General features: G+C 51.6%; 1 long non-coding RNA gene across 2 annotated transcripts; it reads right to left on the bottom strand.

Moving 5' to 3' along the window:
• On the bottom strand, positions 1-22,508 carry LOC125089421 (uncharacterized). 2 transcript variants are annotated; one of them, XR_007123945.1, is made up of 3 exons: positions 22,403-22,508; positions 18,872-18,924; positions 1-102 (listed from the first exon to the last, which is right to left on the bottom strand). It is a non-coding gene; the product is annotated as an uncharacterized LOC125089421 (long non-coding RNA). The 2 variants fall into 2 exon arrangements; XR_007123944.1 differs by lacking the exon at positions 22,403-22,508 and adding an exon at positions 20,191-20,274.
• Positions 22,509-22,947: the final 439 nt, after the last annotated feature.

Here is a 22,947-nt window from a genome sequence, read left to right on the forward strand (position 1 = left end):
GCCAACAGTTACATCGTGTGTTCCTTGGGAGAGTTCAGTGACGTTTTGACCGTGACCCGGGTCACATGTGTCGTGAGTGAGCCGTGTCAGCCTGTGCGTGCTCTGTACACACGCAGGAAGCACCGTGCTCAGTATCCGACAGTCCGCTGCCTGCCCGCAGCAGCCCCTGTGACGCCCATTTCACAGACGGGAAAACAGGCACAAGTACTTGCCTGAGGTCAGGCAGCAGGAGGCCATGTTGGGGCTCGGCCCCAGGCCCATCTGACCCCTGCGACCTACCGTCAGGAAAGCGGAAGGGACCCAGGCCCCAGACTGAGCCACACCTGGGTGGCATCCCAGCTTGGCCATGTAGATACGGCGCTAGGAAAGCCTGCCCTAGTTCTTTCAACTGTGACACTGGGTTTGTGGTCTTAGCTCCGGCGGCAGGAGAAGCTCAGACACCCCCATGTGAGCGCTGCAAGGTCAGGCATTGCTCACTGTCTACACGGGGCCTGGCCTGCATGAGCCCCCAGCAAGTACCGCATCGGGGTACAGAATAGGTTTAGCCATCACAACAACCGTCCGAGGAAGTACGCATCATCTGCAGACAAGAGATGGAGGGCAAAAGTCAGTCCCAGTACATGGCACGGGATGGCACACAGTAGGTGCTCAATACATGCTCTTTGGCTGAGAAATCAGCTCCACGGCAGTACTGGGATCCCAGGGACCCAGGGACCCAGGGCACCGAGCTAGGACACATCTATTCATTTCCTGCAAAGATTAACTTATAGAAATGACCATCCAAAGTCTTTAGGACAGGAGGGGGACACCCGGGCACACGTGTGCTCCAGGCTCAATATGGAAGGAGAAAGGCTCTAAGGAGAGAAGTTACCATGGAACAAATCTGCCTGGGAAACCAGCCGCTTTCCTTTGATCAGCTACACTACGGGCTCCTGGCCTGACAGCCCGGCTGGACCGCCCCATGGGCGCCGACAGGGCCAGCCAGGGCCAGGGACCTGCCGTGACTGGGGGGCCGCCAGCTCCACCCGGCTTTCTGCCAGGCCTCGGAACTTGATGTTCCAAGCAGTGGAGGTCTTTCTGGTTTATCTGAGTTCCGGAGCCTGGATTTGATCCCAAGCTTCATGGGCTGTCCTCCCAGGACCAACTAACCCATGAGTGTGACTTCCTGCCGCTCCGGGGGCGGGAGGTTTCCTCTGGGAAAGCCTCGGAGCCATGAGGACTTTTATCAAGTCTGCTCTGAGTGAGGGGCCCACTGGGGTCTGACAGCGGCTGCCTGCCAAGGGCTTCTCCCCCTCTGAAAAAAGAGGAAATAGTATCCTTTAGAAATATTAAGGACACAAGCACGTTAAGGGTCTCCCACTCCAGAGCAGAGGACGGGGCCCATAGTCACAGGGTCTAGGAAGAAATCCTGAACCTCCACCCCTGATAAAACTCCCCCGCCCTATCACTGGGCCTTTCCATGGAAGGCAGAACATGTTTCCCATGGTGATCAGATCAAGCCAAGCGCATACTTTAGGAAAGGGGCCAGGGTGACTTTCATCCATAAATCGTACTAAAGTGTGAATGACTTGCAGCAGAAAGAAATACAGTGGCACAAGAAAGAGGACCAGGATACATTTGTTCATCCATTCAAACATTTGAGTACCTACCCGGTGCCTGGGCTAGGGATCCCAGGGTCAGTAAAACCAGGCCCAAACCCGCCCTGCTGGGCTTTCCTGCCGAGTGGGCAAATCAGGAATTCACCAAACCGTGATTTTCACGCACAGTTAGACAGCACTTTTCAGTGCAGGCATGGCTTGAGGGCTTTAAACATACTCATTTCATCTATCTGAACTCTGCAAGTCAGGTACGGTTACTACCCCGATGTTACAGATAGGGAAACTGAGGGTCAGAGACACGAGCAACTTGCCTGAGATGACATCATGGACAGTTCGCAAAGCTGGGAGTCACTCCCAGACACTCGCTTTCAGAGCCTGTGCTCGAAACCACTGCTCCATGTGCTCATGGGGAGCCAAGTTGCAGGTGAGGGGCGGGGGGGGCGGGTGGATGCTGGACGGAGGAGGCCTCGCAGGGCTCCCTGGGGAAGCGGACACACACCTGAGCGCTGGAGGATGAGGCTGGACAGACAGCCTCGGTTAGAGCACGTGGGGCCCGTCCTCTAGGTAAAATTAGTAAATATCAAGGATCTACTACAAATGCACTGATAAAAAGACAAATAGAGGGGTGCCTGGGTGGCTCAGCGGGCTAAGCCTCTGCCTTCAGCTCAGGTCATGATCTCAGGGTCCTGGGATTGAGCCGCACATCGGGCTCTCTGCTCAGCGGGGAGCCTACTTGTGATTTCTCTCTGTCAAATAAATAAAATCTTTTAAAAAAAGAAAAAAGAAAAGAAGAAAAAACAAATAGAACCCAAGCTGGGACATATTCTTTTTTGTTTGTTTGTTCTGATGTTAAGAGAAATTAAGATACTTTCCTGAGCCCCTAAAGGTCTCGGGGGCCCTAGGCAGCATGCCTGAGGATGGCCCTGGGTCCAAAAAGCACTGTGTGACATGGGTCAAGCCTCTGCACTCTCTGAGCCAGGGAGCTGGGTGGTGTGGACAAGCCCACCGGGTGCCTGGTCCCTGCCAGCCCCTCCTACCAGCCCCTCCTGACCATGTCCTCTGGAAGCCAGGGCGGCCCCCAGTGGAAGAGGGCCTCAAGTTGGCATTTGGCCTTAAGCACAGCCCAGCCCAGCCCAGCTCTGCTCCAGGCTGTGAATGAAAACAGATGTCCCCTGAGCTGCTTGTTCTTGGACAGCCAGACCCTGGCCTCCGTTCACCCCATCTCCCCGCCCTGCTACTGACCTCCACTCACTGTCTCCCCTTCCACTCACTGCTGATGCCCTCCCTGTTAGGGAACTCCCAGCTTCTGTACCCCCTTCAGCAGGCCTGCTCGCCTCCTCCCCCTGCCCTTGCCCCAGAGTGAATGGTGGCCCCAGGGCCAAACCTCCCAGGAGCAGACCCCCTGGCGCTGGCTGATGGGACCTCCCCACTTCCTTCCTATTCAGCGTTGCTGCAGGAGAAAGCATCCCCTTTCAAGCAGTAGGAAGCCCTGAAGCCAATGCACACGGGTCAAAAGTCAGGTGTGAAGGCTGGCCTGGCTCCCTGCACCCTTGACCCCACTGATGCTCTGGTCCTACCAGCATCTCTCTGGCTGCTGGGCCAGGGGTCCACCGGGCTTCTCTGGCTTCTTGCCCATGTGACTCAGTCACGTGTTTTTGTTTCTCCCTCCAGAGCAAATCTGATTGTGAAACCCCTCCACGCCCCACCTCCTAGGCTCCAAGCCGCAGCCCGGCCCTACTAAGGCACAGACAGACACGGGCAACCCCACAGGCCTCGCACGTCTATTCTGGACTCGTTCAACCCGGCCGCACGTTAGCATCTCCCACAGGAGGGGTTTTCAACCAGCCCCATAGCCGGGTCAAGCCCAGACCCAAGAACTCAGAACCAAGGTCAGTGAGATCAGAACAGGTGGCATCCAAAGGTCCCAGCGTGATTCCTGTGAGCAGCCAAAGCCAGGAGCACTGAGGCTGCTGCTGTCTCCCAGATGAGCCCCCAGACCCACCTCCATGCTCCCTCCCACCTCCCTGCTGCAGCAGCCAGGTCTCCCCCAACAGGCTGCTCCCCTGCCCCTTTGCTCTAGGGCCTTTGCCTGCACTGCTCCCTCTCCCTGACACCCTTCCCTGATGTCTTACCAGGGAAACTGGTTCAGGCTTCCGCATGTCTCCACTCTCTGCAAAACACTCCGTGGCTTCCTCCCAGAAACATTCCCTGATCTCCAGGCCAGAGCAGTTCCCCCAGAACAGGCTTTCATAGACCACATGCCTAGGCTGGAGGACAGTCGAAGTGATGTTTCTTGTGACAATGCCTGACTCTCCTAATAGGTGGTAAGTACCGTAAGGGTAGGGATCGTCTCTTCGTTGTTTTTTTGTTTTTTTTTTCTTTCTCACCCACGATGCCCACTGGACACAGTAGGAGCTCAGTGAACATTTGCTGTGTGGCTAAAGGGATGCTCCCACACCCCACCCAGGGCTCCTGCCCAGATGACTTTGCCAGGACTTCTTAATGGCAGTCAGTGACCCTAGAGCCCCCCACTGCATGGCACCAAAGTCCCCTGAGCTGACTGGACAGTTGTGACTCGTGTAGCCACACCTGTCCCCACGCTGTCACCCTTCCCCAGCGACTACCTATGCTAGACGGCGTCTTAGGAGCTGGAGACACCTGTCCCTCTGCCGGCTGGGCCGGAAGGTTGCTTGGCGTCTTTGATACTCGGGGCTCATCTCTGTCATGGTGACTGCCCCCTGCACTAAGGGACACAGCCTCTACCCATGAGATGCCAGTGGTAGTCTCCCCCCTACCAGCTGTGACTACCAAAAACATGTCCAGACATTACCAAATGCCCCCTAGTCTGGGGACCAAATTGCTCCTGGGCGAGCCTCTTCGCTGGAGCCGACCACAGTAGAACAGAGTAGAGTAGGGACTTTGGCTTAGAGTTGTTGCCAAACCATGCACGCCCGTCTATCTAAATCACACACATGCATGCGCACGCACACACACACTCATAATTTAGGCAAAAAGCAGCACCCAGTAATAAACTCACAGGAAGCATGAGCTGAGGTCAGGGGCATGGAAGTCTGCATGAGGTTCGGCTCCTGCTGTAATCGGTGAGCCCAGCGAGGCACTGTCCTCTCCAGGCCTCTGCTCCTCGTCCACAGCAAGACTGCGGCCGCCCCTCATCCCTGAGCTACTGAGCTCACGGTGGGTGCAAGTGCAACTTAGCATCGCGGCCATCAGTGTTCCTCCAACATCCAGTTCAAAGCATGTTCTAGTTACAGACGCGTACCATTCAAGCAGAGTGGACGACAACCACACAAAGGGGCCAGATGTGAGTGGGCGGATTTGGGGAGAAGGGCGTGTTGACATTGCCTGTAGAATTCTCCCATGTCTCAGTTTGGGTGACATCGAGACAAGGAGGTCTAAAATTTTTAAAAGGGTACAATATATAAAGAGTTCTCGTAACTCAACAAGAAGACAGTTTAAAGCCAATTTAAAAAATAGTCCAAGGACCTGAACAGGTACGTCTCCAAAGAATCTGTACAGATGCTAACTGGTCCACAGAAACGTGCTCAGCATCACCAGTCACCAGAGGAGGGCAAATCGAAGCCACAGTGAGACTTCCCCTCCCCCTCACTGGGATGGCAAGCACCGCACATGCACACACGCACCCACACACGCAGAGCACAGCCAAGTCTTGGTGAGGACATGGAAAAACAGAACCCATGGACATCACTGGTGAGACTGTAGCATCCTTTGTGCAAACATCTGGTGGGTCCTCAGAAAGGTAAACACAGGGGTGCCTGGGGGACTCCGTCGGTTAAGCATCTGTCTTCGGCTCAGGTCATGATCCCGGGGTCCTGGGATGGAGCCCGCATTGAGCTCCCTGCCAGCAGGAAACCTGCTTCTCCCTCTCCAACTCGCCCTGCTTGTGTTCCCTCTCCCACTATCTCTCACTCTGTCAAATAAATAAAATCTTTTTTAAAAAAAGGTAAACACAAAATTACCATATGACCCACCAATTCCGCTCCGAGGTAAAGATCCAAAATAACTGAAAACAGGTGTTCAAGTAAAAACTTGTAAACAAGTATACAGAGCAGCACCATTTGCAGCAGCCAAAATGTGGAGATTTTTAAAAATTCTATAAAAAAGATTCTATAAAAAAGAAGGAAGTACTGATTCTGGCCACAACACGGAGGAGCCTGGAGAACATGATGCTGAGTGAAGGAAGTCGGACCCGTACGGAATACCCGGGATGGACTAACGTTCAGAGACAGAAAGCAGACTGGTGGTTGCCGGGGCTGGGGGTCTAGGGGGATGGAGCATGACAGCTCATGGGGATGGGGCCCCCTTTGAGGTGCTAAGGACATTTTGGAACTCCAAGGAAGTGCTCATTGCACAGCCATGTGAATGTGTTAAAGGCCACCGTATCAAACACTTTAAAATGGTTAAAAAAATTTTTCTGAGAGGGAGCATGAGCCGTCGGGGGGGGGTCACAGCCTGGGGGCGGGCAACATGGGGGGGCAGGGCAGAGGGAGAGAGAGAATCTAATGCAGGCTCCATGCTCATTGTGGAGCCCGATGTAGGGCTCGATCTCACCACCCTGAGATCACGACCTGAGCCAAAACCAAGAGTCAGATGCTTAACTGACTGAGCCACCCAGGTGCTCCTAAAATGGTTCATTTTTTTTTTAATGCGAATTTTACTTCAATAAGAATAAAGTGGAAACAAAATTAAAAAGGGCCAGGTGAGCAGAAATGGATTTGAGATCTGTGTGCACCTGCTGCTTCTGGCGGGGCACTCGACCCTCTGCCTAGGGCCCATCCCCTCACCCCCTCCTGCCTATGTGGTTCAGGTCAGGGCTCAAGGTCAACCTGATGGAGGGGTTCAAGGTCAGACAACCCCAAGAGACACTGATGTTAGCACCACAAAAACCCGAACCAGGCCACGCAATCCAAGATGTTATTGGCTAAAGATGTCCTTAAAACACACACACACACACACACACACACACAAAAGCAAAAAAGCCTCTTGACTTCGGATCAGTTGGGCATCAGACCACTCCCTCTCTGCTGATAGGACGCATGGCCTAGAGGTGAGCTGGAGACTTCACAGCCCTTCCCCAGAGGAAACTCTTAACCTTCCAGAGAAATAACTGCTCAGTTCCTGCACAGAGCCTCATCGTGGGTTGTCCTGGGATATATGGAACACGGAAGGCCCCGGGGACAGGTCCTGCTGCCCAGTGGGACACGGATAAGGCCTGAGAGAGATCCCAGAGATCCCCTCTATCAAGAAGGAGACGATCCAGTGGGAAGTCACAGACCAAGCAAACAGGCAAATTGTGCTAAATGCTCCAAGGACTCAGAAGTCTAAGAAAGACATGGTGGGTGCCGTGTCAGATGGGGGACCCCCTTCAGAGAGGGTGGAAAGGAGCAGCATCCAAGGGGCGACATCTAAACCCAGAGATGAGAAGGAGCCCGGCAAGTGGTGGGGGAATCTTCCAGGCAGGGGCCACCTGCCTCTGGGCCCAAAACTTCTCCACTATAAACTCACGTGGGGTCTGAGGAGACAGGAGGAAGCTCCCACTGCATGCAGAGATTAGGGGAGGAAGTGCAGAAAAGGGTGGTGGGAGCAGGACTGCAAAGGAAAGTCATCTAGGGATGAGGGTGCCTGACTCCCCCAAGAAGCCTGAGTCAATCGTGATCCCACCCACCCTCTTCCTGGTGATCAGTTCAGGAACGGATGGGCCACCTGGTCTGGACCAGTGAGTGTCAGGGGAAGTGAGGTGCGATACTTCTGGGAAGGTGGTGCTCACACCAGACGGACATGCAGGAGAGTGATGTTCCCTCTGTGCATCTGGACTTGACCTAGTTAGGATGCAATGCCAGGATCTTCAGCAGCCACTTTGCCACCATGAGAAGACAAGAGAGGGAGGCCAATACTAGTATTGGTAGTGGGGGGCGGGGGGAACCCTGAGTCCCTGCTGACTTTGCTGAACCACTGAGTTTGGCCAATCCTAGAGTCATCCCACGTGAGCTTCCTGCTATATGGGACAAAGTCATTTTAGTAGTGTTAAGCTGACTGATTTATAGCTCTTTGTCACTAACTGCCAAATACATCCTGACTGATATACACCAAGTTCACGCCCAGCCTGGCAGATAAGCATCCATGAAAGCAGAGGCTACAGGGGAAAGAGTAGAGGAAAGTAGCATTTCTTGAGCACCTACTGCATGCCACGCTTTGTACGAGGCACCTACGCAGGTCCCTCCTTGATCTTCAGATCAGCCCTTCTAGACATCTACCACCCAATTATCCCTACTTAACTGAAAACTAAATAGGCTGAAAGGTGATTGCGTGATTCCAAGGGGCGGGACCAGGTCGTGGCCCAGGTCTGCCTTGACAGCTGGCCAGCCTCTTTCCAGAGGTGCAACCGTGCTGCCCCAGCAGGGGAGGGGCCTCAGCCTGAGCTGAACACTGGTGTCTGCCAACATCCATCATCCCCTCAAAAGATGCTGATTTGGCCAACGGCCAGCAGCCCCCAGAGCCAGGAGCCCACCGAGGGAGGCGGGGAACTTAACCGGGTCCTATCTGACTGCAGAGACACAACTGTCACAACCCATGTGATAATTCCCTGTGAACCCTTCCTGCTTCCCTCTTCCTCCCTGGGTTCAACAAGTCAGGCCCCTTGGCCAGGAGTGGTCAACGGGGCAGTAGGACAGCCTGAGCTTTTTTTTTCTTTTAATTAATTAATTTGAGAGACAGAGAGAGCAAACATGAGCACACAAGTCAGGAAAGGGGCAGAGGTCAAGAATCTCCAGCAGACTCCCTGCCACTGAGCGCAGAGCCTGAGGCAGGGGCTCAACACAGGGCTTGATCTCACGATCAGAAGATCATGACCTGAACCAAAATCAAGAGTTGGACACTTAACCGACTGAGCCCTCCAGATGCCCCAGGACATCCTGAGCAGCCCTTCCTGGCAGGGACCCTGGAGGCTTTAACTTGGCAGGAGTTCAGGAAAAGAAGAGACAGCAAGTCTCCTTGGCCCTTATTATTCAGTGCCTGGTGCAGGTAAATCTATCACTTGGCAAACACAAGCTGTCCCGCCATCAATCACCGTGGACAGGCACATAAATTCAGAAAGTGATTTCTGCCTGGCTGAGCACGTGGGGTCCCAGTCCTGGCGGGCAGGAGGGAAAGGTGACAGCCCACCCCTGGGGCCCACTGTCCGACCGTCTTCTTCGTCCATTCCTCGACAATCAGCAGATTTCCTAACTCCGATTCCCTTATCTTTCATATTACAAAGGCACAGGATTTGTATCAGTGGCAAAGAGAGGGGGTGGTGTTTCTCGGGCCTAGGACCTGGGTCACCCCAAAGAATGGGAAGCACAGGAAGGCCGTCTGGGGATGCTGGAGCCACAGACGAGACACAGCCCCTGACCAAGGCGCATCCAAGGCCCAGAGACGGGGAGAAACACCCCGGCTTCTCCCTTCCTTCTGCCCTCCAGCCTCTCCTCAGGGCCTCCCACTGGCTGAGCCCAGTAACATGAGAGCAGGGAACATGCTGTCAGAGGAGTCGGTCCCCTGGGAATGTCCCCCAGCGTGGTGAGGAGGGTGGATCCAGGGGCAAAGAGGCCCAGGCCCAGCGCAGGTTGTCCCACCCCTGCCACCTAGCCACCGAGCCACACACATAGGTGACTGCATTCTCTCCCTTCCCTTCCCTCCCTTTTCCTTCCTCTAATGAGATCAAAAGCTGATAGAACCCAGAGTGACGGCAAAAATTTCCATTCATTTGTTCAACACTGATTCGCTGAGCATCTACTAGGTGCTGGCTATTCTTCTTGGCCCTGGGATCCTGGGAACATGCATTCTAACTGGGGGAGTGGGGAGAGACAGACTACAAACAAGAAGCAAATGGATGAACAAGAAAATCCCAGAGCAGTGGGCACTATAAAGAAAGTAAAATGGTGATGAACCTCATGAGAATGAGCTGGCTGGGGTGGTCAGCAGGAAGATGTCCGTGAGCAGGTGACGTCCTAGGCAAGACTAGAGTGATGAAAATAAATCACCTCTATAGAGAGAAGGTCAAGGCATATTCCAGGGAGGGGGTACAGCAGGTGCAAAGGTCCTGAGGCAAGTACTAGGCTGTTGCAAGAATCCTAATGTAACTGACACTGTCACAAGGTCTCAACTTACTGATGCGTAAACAAGAAACATATCAATGGCGCCATGTGGAATCTGTCTGCTCCAACTGTACCCTATCAGGACACTTGGCTATAAAATCCTGTCCAGCCTGTGCAAACTCCAGGCTCACATCTAGCTCAGCGTTCTCCTGAAGACAAGCTAGGTTTGAGGCCCAAGGCCACCACACACCAGGCTTGTCCCTCTAAGCACTCAGGCCCTTTGACCTTTGGGGGCAGCTGCTCCAGCCACAGACTCTCATCACTCTTCTTTCAACCAAAATAGCACAGCCTTCTCAACTATGTAACAGACTGCTAAGGGATGAGAGTTGGGGTGTCAGCGGGCACCCAGCCAACCGATCAGAACAACCTGTGACACACCAAGTGGGCAGGAAGCAGGCCCCAAGCCAAGATGCACAGCGGGTACCATTTATACCCTTGGCTCTCCCATCGAAAATGCTCCTGGTGACTTTTTCTGGACAGTAGAACTAGGGGAAATTGAGTGTCATCTATAGTTTCTGATTTGTCTATAGTGGATCACATATGACTCAGAAAATGGATCGCCGTGGGTTCCAATCCAGCTCTGCCAATTTCCAGAAACGTCCCCTGAGCTCTGAACTCATCTCATCTTCCAGCAAATGGCACAATGACGGCACCAGCCCCATAGGACTGCTGTGCGGAATCAAACAGAAACCCCACAGAAGTCCTCTGCATAGAACACGGCACAGGGTCCTTCTGTTAGCATCAATCGCAGTAGTGTCATCGTAGGAAGCTCTAAAGAGAGTCTAAATAAGGGACTTTCTTGGGCCTTGTGATCTGGAGGCACACACGGACTCACGGAGGACACTAGGAAAATAAAAGGCTGAGGAGTGATCTCCTGACTGCAGATCAGCCAGAAGGAAAGGGCATCAGGCGGGGCTGAGTGACAAACATGTCTGGGACAAAGAGACGTGTGTGTCGCTATCAGAGGCAGCAGTTAGCAAAGCGGAAAGCTTTAGGACCAACCACGAACAGCGGCTGAGCAGAGGGTGTCTGACCCCCATTCCCACAAGGAGGACAGATGACGGCAGGTGGGGTCCCAGGGGCCTCCAAGCTGTCCCCACCCACCACTTGTTCCTCTGAAGGGAAAGTTGTGAATTCTGCATTCGCTGGGGGCTGGAGACTGGCGGCAGGGCAGAGGAGGAAGATTATAATAACAATTAATTCTAGTCCTAAAAGTAATCACATTAGGGGCTCCTGGGGGGCTCAGTTGGTTAAGCATCTGCCTTCCGCTCAGGTCATGATCTCAGGGTCCTGGGATTGAGCCCCACATCAGGCTCCCTCTCAGTGGGGAGCCTGCTTCTCCCTCTCCTGCTCCCCGCTTGTGCTTTCTCTCTCTCTCTGTGTGTCAAATAAATAAATAAATAAATGTTTTTTTAAAATCTTAAAAAAAAAGTAACCACACTTAGTGTTTCTCTAAGCCAAGAACTTCACACACTCACTCAATCCACATGACGACTCTAAGAGGCAGGCACTGCTCTGATCCCCATTTCACAGATGGAGAAAGTGAGGCCCAGAGGTGGCTTGCCCAAGGTCACCCATCTGCTTAATAACTGAGCTGGCTCCATTACAATCAGAATCTCTCTGTCACCGGGTTTCCCTCTGTCATTTACTGCCCTAACAGCTCACCTTGGAGATGAGCCCCAAGTCCTGTGATGGCTCAAGACCTGGGCCAACCCCCCCGACCACCACCACCAATGCATGCACACAGGTACCTCCAGTCACCTGAGTCCAGGATTCCATGAAAGAAGGACCCTACTTCAACACCATCACCCAGTACCTGGGGCCAGCCTGGCCTAGCGGAGGAGAACTTTCTCTCCCACAGGCAGAAGGGCCCACACCCTGCCCTGCTCCCCGAGGACTGTAAGGGAACCTGGACCCTGGCTGGGCATCTTCATGGTGAAGTCTCAGGGCGTGCTGGGGGCCAGGCACACTCCCATCAATTTGCTTTTGCTGGTGCCCTTCCCTGCGCCTCACTAAGCCCTACTCCCCATCGTCAGGGCCCAGACCTCTTAGGATTGGGTAAAGGACGTGGCAGCTCCTGGAGGACAAGTGGCTGAGGTCCTCGGTTGAAAATCATGAACCCTTTCCTTCAACCAGAGCAGCTTTGCGATCACTTCCTTCCAGTGTCATCTGCTCACTGAGCAAGAACCCGCCAGGGCAGCACCAAGCCACCTGCATCCAGCACTTCCCACCCCTAGAGAAAACTGGGCACTTTCCCCAAATTCAGGGGGACAGTCTTAGGAATTAAAAACAGCCTCCTGTATTTTTCAACAGTGCTTCCGTGAGTTAGCCACTGTTCAAGGCATTTACGAGTATTACCTTATTTCATTCACTGTGTGTGTTTTTAACGTTCCCTAGAGATCAAGGAGCAACATCTCAGATTCTTGATAAATGTTTCTAACAGAAGTCTGAGAAAATTGCTCCAAGGTGGGTAGAGTAAGTGAACACAATTGAATTTGCTGGAGGAATAGGAGAAAGAGAAGGAAGGAGGGAGATTTATCTGAATTGGAGTTGCCAACAGATACTGAGAAAGCTAGTCGCCCCAGGTAATATCCAGGGGGACAGGAACCGGCCATTAATTATGGAGCAGGTGGCACAGGTCTAGGACGGAAGCGGGGCTCGCTCATGACACCACCTGCTGGAAGCAGCCCGCCACTGCTGAAGAAAGGAGAGAGCATTCCCCTAACAGCAGGTAAACACTGTGGTTCCCAGCTAGAGAGCCCCGTTAACTCGTTTCCTACCTTAATAAAATGAAATTTGTCCTGACTTGGCTAGCACTGGTCTGCCTTTTATCTATCACCTCCCCTCGCTTTGTGAAGCACAGAGACTACAGGGAAAGATGACGTCATTGAAGTGGCCCCTCACCGCACAGTATATAATGGTAAAGTGTGGCTGGTGTGGGCAGGAGGGACAAATGTCCTGGTGTAAGAGAACCACTTAAGAGAATGAGATGTATTTAGGCAGTGGAATTCCATACTAAAGTGCTGCACACCTCCACCGACTTGTGGAGGAGAAAATGTTTATAATGTATTGCTAAGACATACAAAGGAGTTTTACAACAGAATGTATATCTGAGCTTTTACCAAAAAAAAAGTATATTTCTACACATGTGTGTGTAGAAAAATGTGGAAGATGTCTCTGAACAGGTGACATTCTAGTCAAGATGGGCGTCATGAAAAAGGATCACCTGTGTAGAGAGAAGGTCAAGGCATATTCCTGGCCAGGGACACAGCAGGTGCAAAGGCCCTGAGGTGAACACCAGTTTGGCTTACTGTGATTGACATGTTGAAGGGTCTCATTGTGTGGTGCCCTCAGCCACAGCTCCATCCTCCACCAGCCCATCATCTTCCCAGCCGCGTTGGCCTGTTGTCCCTCAAAACAACCAAATCCGTTTCTGGACCAATCATTTTCACTTGCTATTCCCTCCACCCAGAATGCTCTTCTTCCCCTACCAAAGGTGGCTCAGTCATTTAGCATCTGCCTTCAGCTTGGGTCATGATCCCAGGGTCCTGGGATCAAGCCCCGCATCTGGCTCCCTGCTCAGTGGGAAGCCTGCTTCTCCCTCTCCCACTCCCCCTGCTTGTGTTCCTCTCTTGCTGTCTTGTTCTCTGTCAGATAAGTGAATGAAATCTTTAAAAAAAAAAAAAAGAAGTTTGTCTCTTTAACCCTTATCGCTTAAGCTTCAGTTCAAATGTCACCCCCTCAGAGAGAGAAGAATTCCTGCTCACGCTAGCGAAAGCAGCCACCCATCACTTTCACTGCCCTATTTTAATTCTCTTGCCACACCTATCACTCACACATTTCCCTGTTTATTTTGCAAGCTGCCTGTCTCCCACTCAAGAAGGTCAGCTGCATGAGAGAAGACCTTGTCTATCTTACACACTGATAGCTAGAAAAGAAGTTGGAATACAGCAGGCATCCATATATGGATGGATGGATGGATGGATGGATGGATGGATGGATGGATGGATGGGGAGATGGACAGATGGGCAGAGAACTGGTGGGTGGAAGGAAAGATGGAAGAATGGGTAGGATGTTGGATGGGTGAATGGATGTAAGAAGAGATGTAAAATTCCCCAAAAGGTGGCTACCAGACTGAGCTGTACTGTTGATGCTAAACACCTCCCATCTGTGTCTGAAGGGGCCTGGCTGCTCTATACCCTTCTGATGGGGGGACTTTGGTCACCAGTGACAGAATTCAACAGCCTGTTTGTGCCCCTAATCCTCTGAATCAGACTCCATAATCATCTTACTCATCAGCAAATATCTATATTTCAGGAACTCCCCACAGGATGCCTGGCTCCCCACACCAGCTATTGATTTAGCTGCTTTCTCATAGACCTTGATAATCCCAGTTCAAAGCATGAGCAAGAACTTCTCCCACCACCAGCGGGGTCCCTCTGTGCTCTGGCCTTCTTCCAAAACAAAAACAGAAACCCTGCTCACGGCACTTCTCTGCTTGCAACCCCAGAGAGCAATCTGTGACTCACCAAACAGGTGCAAATTCCGGGACACTCGAAGTCCTTCCCATCCTGGCTCTCGCCTGCCTCCCCAGCCTCATTTCTCAGTTCCCACCATATGAGATGCCTCTAATTTGAGAACAGACCTTGCTGCCCTGGGCCTCCAAGCACCCATACACACTGTCCTCTTAAGCTAGCACCCTGTTATCCCATCTCTCCAGCTCGGGAATGGCCCTCATTCTTGATGCTCGAGTGTCCTGGCATGGCAGTTCCACTTGTCCCTTAAAGACAGTATTGTCACAACAGGAGCCCTGCCCAAAGCTGGTGCTGGTGTATTGTCCGTGTCCTTGAAGGATCCACCCTGTGCCCCAGACCAGAGACCCGGCAGGAGCCACACCAGCCTTTTCCTCGTCCTTCTGACCCCATCAGATGCCAAGCGTCAGCTGTCCCAACTCTTGAAGCACCCAAGCTCCCACTCCAGGCTCCCACCCTCTCTGCCACCACCAGGTCCCTTCCCTCCAACACAGGCAAGGCAAAGTCCCCCACACTCACCACCCAGCCCCATCCTGGCGCTATCCACTGAGCCCCACGGCAGCCAGCCAGCCAGACCTCGACAGAGCCTTAACCTGGTCCCAGCAGGCCACTGATACCCCTTGAACAAAACCCCTAAACCTAGCCTGGCCTCACAAGGGCTTTCTGGTCTACTCCATGCCTACCCCTCCAGCGGGTGACCACCATCCCCCAAACCCCAAACTCTGACTGTTGCTGCACTGGCTTCCTTTTCATTCCTGCTAGGCTTCAGGTCCTCTCAGCTCCCAGAGGCTATTGCCTCGGCTCAGAACACTCTTTCCCACCCGTCTTAGCCTGGATAATCTTTCTCAACAACATCACCTCATCATTGTCATTGTCATGTTAACCAGAATAAGAGCAACGACAGCTAACATCTGAGAACTTGTATGTGCCAGACACAGTGCTAAATGCTTTACAGGCATACCCTGCTGGGTCTATGGAGCAGGGATGACTGTTCTCCCCATTTTACAGGTGAGGAAAGTGAGGCAGAGCACTCAAGTGACGAGCTCAAGCTCTTGACAACAGAAATTGGGACTGGAATCCAACAGAGTCTGACCCCAGAGTCCCCCTCTTAGCCCCGAGACTCTAGACTCACCCCAGAGGGAGGCCCTAGCTTCTCAGGAAAAATGATACTGATCCCTACCTTCCAGGTGTGATATGAGGATTAAGTGAAAGTACCTTGCAAATGAACATGTTCAGTTGTTGGTTGCCAGTTTTTAACTTTGGATCAGCCAAGAGAACAACTGTTCCTTCTAACCCAAGTCCACGCTACTCTTATGTGCCCAAACTGCCCAGACATACAGCTCTCTGTTCCCTTCCCTGCCTTGTCCTTCTGTGTCCTGCCTGGTGCTGGGCTGTCCCGGCCAGACCCACGGGGATGGGGATGGGGACAGACGTCCTCCACTCACCCAGAGCAGCAGGCCCTAGGGGGGTCAGTGAAGGAATCCAGAGAAAGGACTCCATCCAGGGCAAATCCACCATCCAGGGAAAGCCACAGCTCAGATGCAGGAGACGGACCCATGTTGGCATCTAGAACACACCCTTGTTGAACTCTCCAAATTAAAGGACGACTTGACCCAGACCTGCTCTCACGCAGGAGAAATGAAGAAAAAGAGGGATATTCCCATTGGAAAACAATCCCAAGATCCTCTCTTCCTGAAGTCACAGTTTCGAATGGCTACAGGGCCAGGCGGGTGACAGTGACGGAACACGGCGAAGCACATGACACAGAAGTTAGGATCATAGTGCAATGCCTGCCAGGTGCCCTGTGGTTATTTCAGTTACTTGCGAATCTAAATTTACCCTACAGACACACATCCAAAGCACAGAACTCACAGTGGATTAGCGATCGCCTGGGGCTGGGGGCGTGGGGGTAAATGGGGAGTGACTACTAGCAGGTACCCGCTTTCTTTTCGGGGTGATGAAAATGTCCCAGAACCGGAGGTGGGGCTAGTTGCCCAGCCCCGCGAACACACGGAAACCCACGGACTCTAACACTGTAAGTGGGTGGACGTTCTAGTACGTGAGTAACAGCTCAATAAAGATGCTTGAAACATCCAAAGGATATAAAAGAGAAACGACGGATGGAGCTCGATGAATTTTCACAAAGTGAAACGAAAATGAGCTCCAGCTCATTTTCTGCACCCTTCCCCTACTCCTAAAAGGTAATCGCTATCTTGACCTTGAACAGGATGCTAGTTTTGCCTGTTCGAGCCCTTCTCATGAACGGGCTCATTCGGTGTGTGTCCCGTCATGTCTGGCTTCCGTCACACCATGAGAATCTATGAGATTCACCCATGTGGGTATCCGGCTGGGGGTCCACTTTCACGGCTGCCAACCCTCCACTGTGTGAACACACAATGATCCATTCATCTGTGCTGCTGGGCATCTGGGCCCAGCTGTGTTGGAGATACTCCCACGAGAGCTGCCGTGGACGTTCTTCTGGGACGTGTCTGCTGGTCAGAGGACTCACCCGGCTGAGTAAGGAGGTGGCAGCGGAGTTACTGGGTCATGGGCTTAATAGATACTGCCAAATGGGTTTTCACAACAGTTGTTCCAAATTCCACTTCCTTCACATTGTGTTTTAATAACATCGTGTTTGCAGGCACACTGGTGGACCCTCCAAGCCTCAATGTACTCATCTATAAGATGGGGCCATAATAACACCTCTTACACAGGTTGCTGGGAGGATCAGGTGGAAAGCCACCTGGAAAGCATCTGAAGTCTCCATAGATGGGATTTATCATTGTTGTTGCCGCCACTACTGACACCCAGGATTGTCTTACTCTGAGTCCATCATCTTCCATCAAAACCCACGCACACCGGTAAACACCACCGGCTAAAGCTGAACACGGATGAGCACTGACGCTTCTCACCGGATAACTCACAGCCCTAAGTCATACTAGGGTCAGGCCCCACGACGTTGCTCCAAACCCTGAGGAACTACATTTGGATGGCTGCATTCTGATACCCACACTGCCACGTACGGAACAGTTCTGTGAATCACGTGGCCCTGAATCACGCATCTGTTCTTTCAACTGATCCTTTTCCCCTTTTACTAAGGTCCGAGTCAATCATAAAAGTTTTAAAGTTTGTCATTTATGCTAAAACCAAAAAAAAAAAAAAAAGTCTGTCTTTAATTTTACTCAAGTTTATACTAAAATCAAACACCAAAAAAAAGAGACAAAGACTTCCACCTTTGGAAAGCTGCAAAGCCCTGAGTTGTGTCCGTAGTGTCCTTCTACAGAAGATTAACGTTGGAAATGGCTTTCTAGTTACATTTTGAAATGGTTTCATGTGCTATTAACCACTTTGTGGAGGCATGAATTTTCCCAGGGTACAGTTTTTGCCATGGGGACTGATGGCCTGCGAAGGGAAATGGGAACCTGGAGGCTGCAATGTCCCATAAAACCTGGGTTTCATGACCACGGAGATTAAGCTCCTGGGAGCCTCATTGTTCATCTCAAGCAGTGGGGGCTGGGGGGGGGGCGGGGGGGCTTTTAATCTCCAGGTGAAAGCTGCAATTCAAAGGGTGATAACAAGCAATCCTGTTCCAAATGGTCTAGAAAGGAAACACAGCCTGCCCTGATGACTTGTCTTTCTCTTTTTTCTTTTCTTTTTTTTTTTTTTTTTTTAAGATTTTATTTATTCATTTGACAGACAGAGATCACAAGTAGGCAGAGAGGCAGGCAGAGAGAGAGGAAGAAGCAGGCTCCCCGCTGAGCAGAGAGCCCGATGCGGGGCTCGATCCCAGGACCCTGAGATCATGACCCGAGCCGAAGGCAGCGGCCCAACCCGCTGAGCCACCCAGGCGCCCCTCTTTTTTTTTTTTTTTAATTCACCCTCTCATTGGAGGCATCTGATGAGGACTTAGTATAATTAAAGTGGTGGCAAGGGCCGGAAGATAAAACAGCTATTTGAGGGAGGGAATTTCTCCAGCTGAGCTTAAAGGATCAATGAAATCCCTGGGCTGAGATATCAAATCATTAGCACCTCCCTAATCCCAAAGCAGCTCAATGCTGCCAGGGAGTGTGGAGAAGGGGCACGGAGACCCTAGGGCTGGTGCTAACCCAGGGAGGTAGTCTGGGAGTGCAGACAAGGCAGGTGGGCCCCTGGGGTCAAAGTCCCAAAGCGTCTGTCTGTCCGTCCGGCCCTGGTGAACTCTGGGTGCCATGCCCATTGAACACGCTTACTGAGCCAAAGGTGCTCTGAGGCCAGATCCTTTCCCTATTTTGCCTGATTGTACATATCTCAGAAGGCCTCAGACCCCAAACCCCAGCCCCTGTCTTCTTCTTTTTTTTTTTTTTAAAGATTTTATTTATTTATTTGACAGAGATCACAAGCAGACAGAGAGGCAGGCAGAGAGAGAGAGGGAAGCAGGCTTCTCGCTGAGCAGAGAGCCCGATGCGGGACTCGATCCCAGGACCCTGAGATCATGACCCAAGCCGAAGGCAGCGGCTTAACCCACTGAGCCACCCAGGCGCCCCCCCAGCCCCTGTCTTCTGACAGTGCATAAATGCCTGAGTTCACTTACCAGCTCCAAAATCCTGAAAGTGGTACCAGTCCCTCTGGTCGCTGTTTCCTCATCTGCAAAAAGAAAAAAAAATAATAAACCCCCATCCTACGCTAGCTGAGTGTACTCGTGAGCATGATGGCAAATCCCCGGTCTATGGCAGAGCTCGTCAGGCCTCATCTCTCTCCCTTAATCTTTCATCTGAATGGTGCCGTGTTTTATTTCTCTAAATTCACAGCAGGGGGAGAGCTTGGAGGTTAAAGGAGACTGGCTCTGCAGATTCATCCTTCCAAACCTTTCCAACGTGAACAATTTCTACCTCTCTACTCAAGCTGACATGGGGCCCATGCATACCAGAACAGCCATATAGGTGGTTAAACTATTGAACTCTTTCCATATCCATTAGCAAATATCCCATCCCCCTCCACCCCCAACTGCCCCCCGACTCCAGGCTCCAGGAACCCACCCCTTGGACTCCCCCATGGAAACAGAAGGGCTCACCCTGGACAGAAGAAGCCTCTTCTGGGACCCTAGAGCCCACTGGATCCACTGAATTGTCAGTGCCATGCTGTTGGGCTCACCATACTGTCAACAGGAATATAGGCTTGAATGTCACCACGCAGAGAGTGGAAACTAACTGGGGGGCCGTCCTGGAGGGAACCAGCTCGAAGTCAGTCTTCCAAGAAGAGCCAGGACCTAAACACAGGAGTTACTGGACATGAGGTGGGAACATGCAGGGTGTTGTGGGAACCTATTAAATGCATCCCATGCCCTGCTCGTGGTGCCCACCGACCTTCACCTGGTCTAAATACTGACTCTGCCATTTACAAGCTACGTCACCGACAGCAAATGACTTAAGCCCTTTGGTGTTAAGTTCCTTATTTGTAACAAAACCAAACCCGGAGCTTTAATACATCAGTACCACTGGCATTTGGACCCACACACTCCTTGTGCTACAGGCTGTGCTGTGCGTGTAAGACCTTCAGGAGCCTCCTGGACCTCCACACACCGGGCATCCCCAGCGCACACCCCACCCTTCGGTCAGGACCATCAAAACTGACCCCAGGCGTTGGCTAATATCCCTTGAGCCAAAACCATCCCCGGCTGACAGTTCCTAGTTTATTAAGGTTATTCTGAACGTTAACAGTTTAGGGCCCAACAGAGAGGGCCCGATATACAGCTGGCGGCGGTCGCTCCCTCGTTCGTCAGTGAAGACCGGATTTGCCCTCAGAGAACCATGGCTTGTGCCGGACGGCCGCTCGGTTCTCTTTCACACGAAAGGTCAAACGTTAGCAGTTCAGGGCTGCGTGGTGGCTCTGCTCCACTCCCCCATCCCTAACCTTCGACTCCGTCTTCAGGAACCAAGGTGACAGCTGCAAACAACAGTACGGAAAGAGGAAGAAAGGAGAAAGGGACAGGCGGAGGGCACTTGCCTGCTGGCTAACTCTTAAAATAGATCCCCAGGTGTCGCCATGTTGACCTTCGACTGACATCCGATTGGCCAGAACTTGGTTACATGGCCACAGGTAGCTGCAAGGGAGGCTGGGAAACGTAGTTTTTATTCCACGCGGCCACGTGCCCAGCAGACATTGTGTTACTGGGCAAGAAGAGAGAATTGGCTGCCGGAGGTCAAGAAATCCTCGGGGCCTGCTGCAGTCAGGAAGCTGATTAAAGCTAAAGGCTGTCAGCGCCACCAGGCCACGAGGGCGATATAATCCTTGGAACATCTGGTCCATTACATTTAATAAACCACAAGACAAGAAATATTGGCACAGCCCACGGGAAATCAACACACAGGCTACTGGTCTTTAAAAAGAAATCCTGAGAAACGTGGTGGAGGCTGCACCCTTTGTAACCTACTCCCTCCCCTCACCCACCACCATGTTCCATGTGAACTGGAGGTGAGAGGGAGGGAACGTGGTACGTGGCCCAGGACCTGCTAACATTTGACCTTCTGTGTGAAAGAGGTCTCTCCCTCTTCCCCTCATGTTGGCCCTTTAAAAATGTCCCCTGTCCCACTCGTTAGGATGCTACTGTTTTTTTTAAAAAAGCGAAAAACAGAAAATAAGAAGGGTTAGTGGGCATGTGGAGGAATTGGAACCCTGTGCGTGGCTGGAAGTAACCTCAAATGGGCCGGCTGCTATGGAAAACGGTAGCGCAGTTCCTCAAAAAATTAAAAATGGAACTATCACGTGATCCGGGAATCCCCCTTCTAGGTCCATCTCCAAAAGACCTGAAGGCAGGAACATGCACTGTTGTTTGCACACCCATGTTCATAGCCACGTTTCCCACAGCAGCCAGAAGGTGCAAACAGCCCAGGTGGCCAGCGATAGATGAACAGAGAAACAACACGTGGTCTATAGGTACAGTGGGACACCAGTCGCCCTAAAAAAAGGCGAGAAATTCTGACTCCTGCTACGACATCGATAAACCTTGAGGCCATGACGTGAAGTGAAATAAGCCAGTCACAAAAAGACAAATCCTGTATAATTACACTCATAAGAGGTACCCAGAGTCATCAGATGCATAGAGACAGAAGGTAGAACAGTGGCTGCCAGGGGCTGGGGAATTTAACGGGGACAGAGTTTCAATTTTGCAAGTGAAAAAGCCTGGAGATGGATGGGGATGATGGTTACACAACCCTGTGAATGCACCTAATGCCAAAGAACCACACGCTTAAAAATGGTGAAAATGGGGGCGCCTGGGTGGCTCAGTGGGTTAAAGCCTCTGTCTTCGGCTCAGGTCATGATCTCAGGGTCCTGGGATCAAGCCCCACATTGTGCTCTCTGCTTAGCAAGGAGCCTGCTTCCTCCTCTCTCTCTCTCTGCCTACTTGTGATCTCTGTCTGTCAAATAAATAAATAAGATCTTTTTAAAAAATGGTGGGGGCACCTGGGTGGCTCAGTGGGTTAAAACCTCTGCCTTCGGCTCAGGTCATGATCTCAGGGTCCTGGGATCGAGCCCCGCATCGGGCTCTCTGCTCTGCGGGGAGCCTGCTTCCTCCTCTCTCTCTGCCTGCCTCTCTGCCTACTTGTGATCTCTCTCTGTCAAATAAATAAATAAAATCTTTTAAAAAAATAAATAAATAAAATAAAATTAAATTAAAAATGGTGAAAATGGTAAATTTTACATTATGCATATTTCTATTTATGTAGTTTGTAAATATGTATTTATAAATATATTTTATATGATTTTTTTTAAAAGCACCCCAAAGAACTCTGAAACTCATCAGCAGTAATGTAAAAATACCCGGTAACAGACTGGAGTGGGAGACCCTGGCCGGATCCAACAAGGTTGGAGGCGTCGGCACAAATCGCGGCAATGCGGGTGTCTGAGGAAGATTTAGGGGCACCAGGACCTTTCAGCGTCCCCGAAACACTCTCTGCACAGAAGCAGACCTGCAGAATGATGTCATCAACCACGATGAGCCCAGGAGCTAAAAACAGATGAACTGTTTCTAGAACGGGGACCTTTCTCGTCTCCCCCTCGGCGCTCTTAAGGCTATAAAGTGTGTCTTCATGTTGAAATAAACAATGTTAAAACAAAAGCTCACCAGTCCTCAGGTTGATCTTGCCTGGACATGATGCTGGCCTGGAGATCTGGCTGTGGCAGAGACCACAGATACGGGCTGATTCGGAACCCGATGCTCAGACAGCTTTGTTTGGGACGTCAGGTCTTTCAATTTTCATTTGATTTAGCTGCCAGCATTTAAAAATGCAAAACTGCACATAGAAATCTGCCTCCAGTTCTCCTGAACAAACGAGAAAATCTGGCATGATAGAGCCTACTCTTCCATGTGGCAGCTCCGAGTGGTGGCGACCTGTTCAGCTGGGACTCACCGTCCTCTGTTTACCACAATCCCCACCCCTCCCTATCGCCTCCCAGTCTCCCACAGCCCATCTGTGTTTGTGACCAGCCCCTTCCCCACTGCTGAGGTTTTTGCCAACTATATGAGAGGTAACAAGAATGGCAGATTCTAAGAATGTCTTATATAGACAGGAAACTTACAGATAATCTCAATTAAATCCATTTTATAGGTGGGGAGATTGGAGACTAAAGAAGATAAACAAGGTGCCCAGGATTTCAGAGTCCACGATG

Source organism: Lutra lutra, chromosome 17 (assembly GCF_902655055.1).
Source record: "Lutra lutra chromosome 17, mLutLut1.2, whole genome shotgun sequence".
NCBI lineage: Eukaryota > Metazoa > Chordata > Mammalia > Carnivora > Mustelidae > Lutra > Lutra lutra.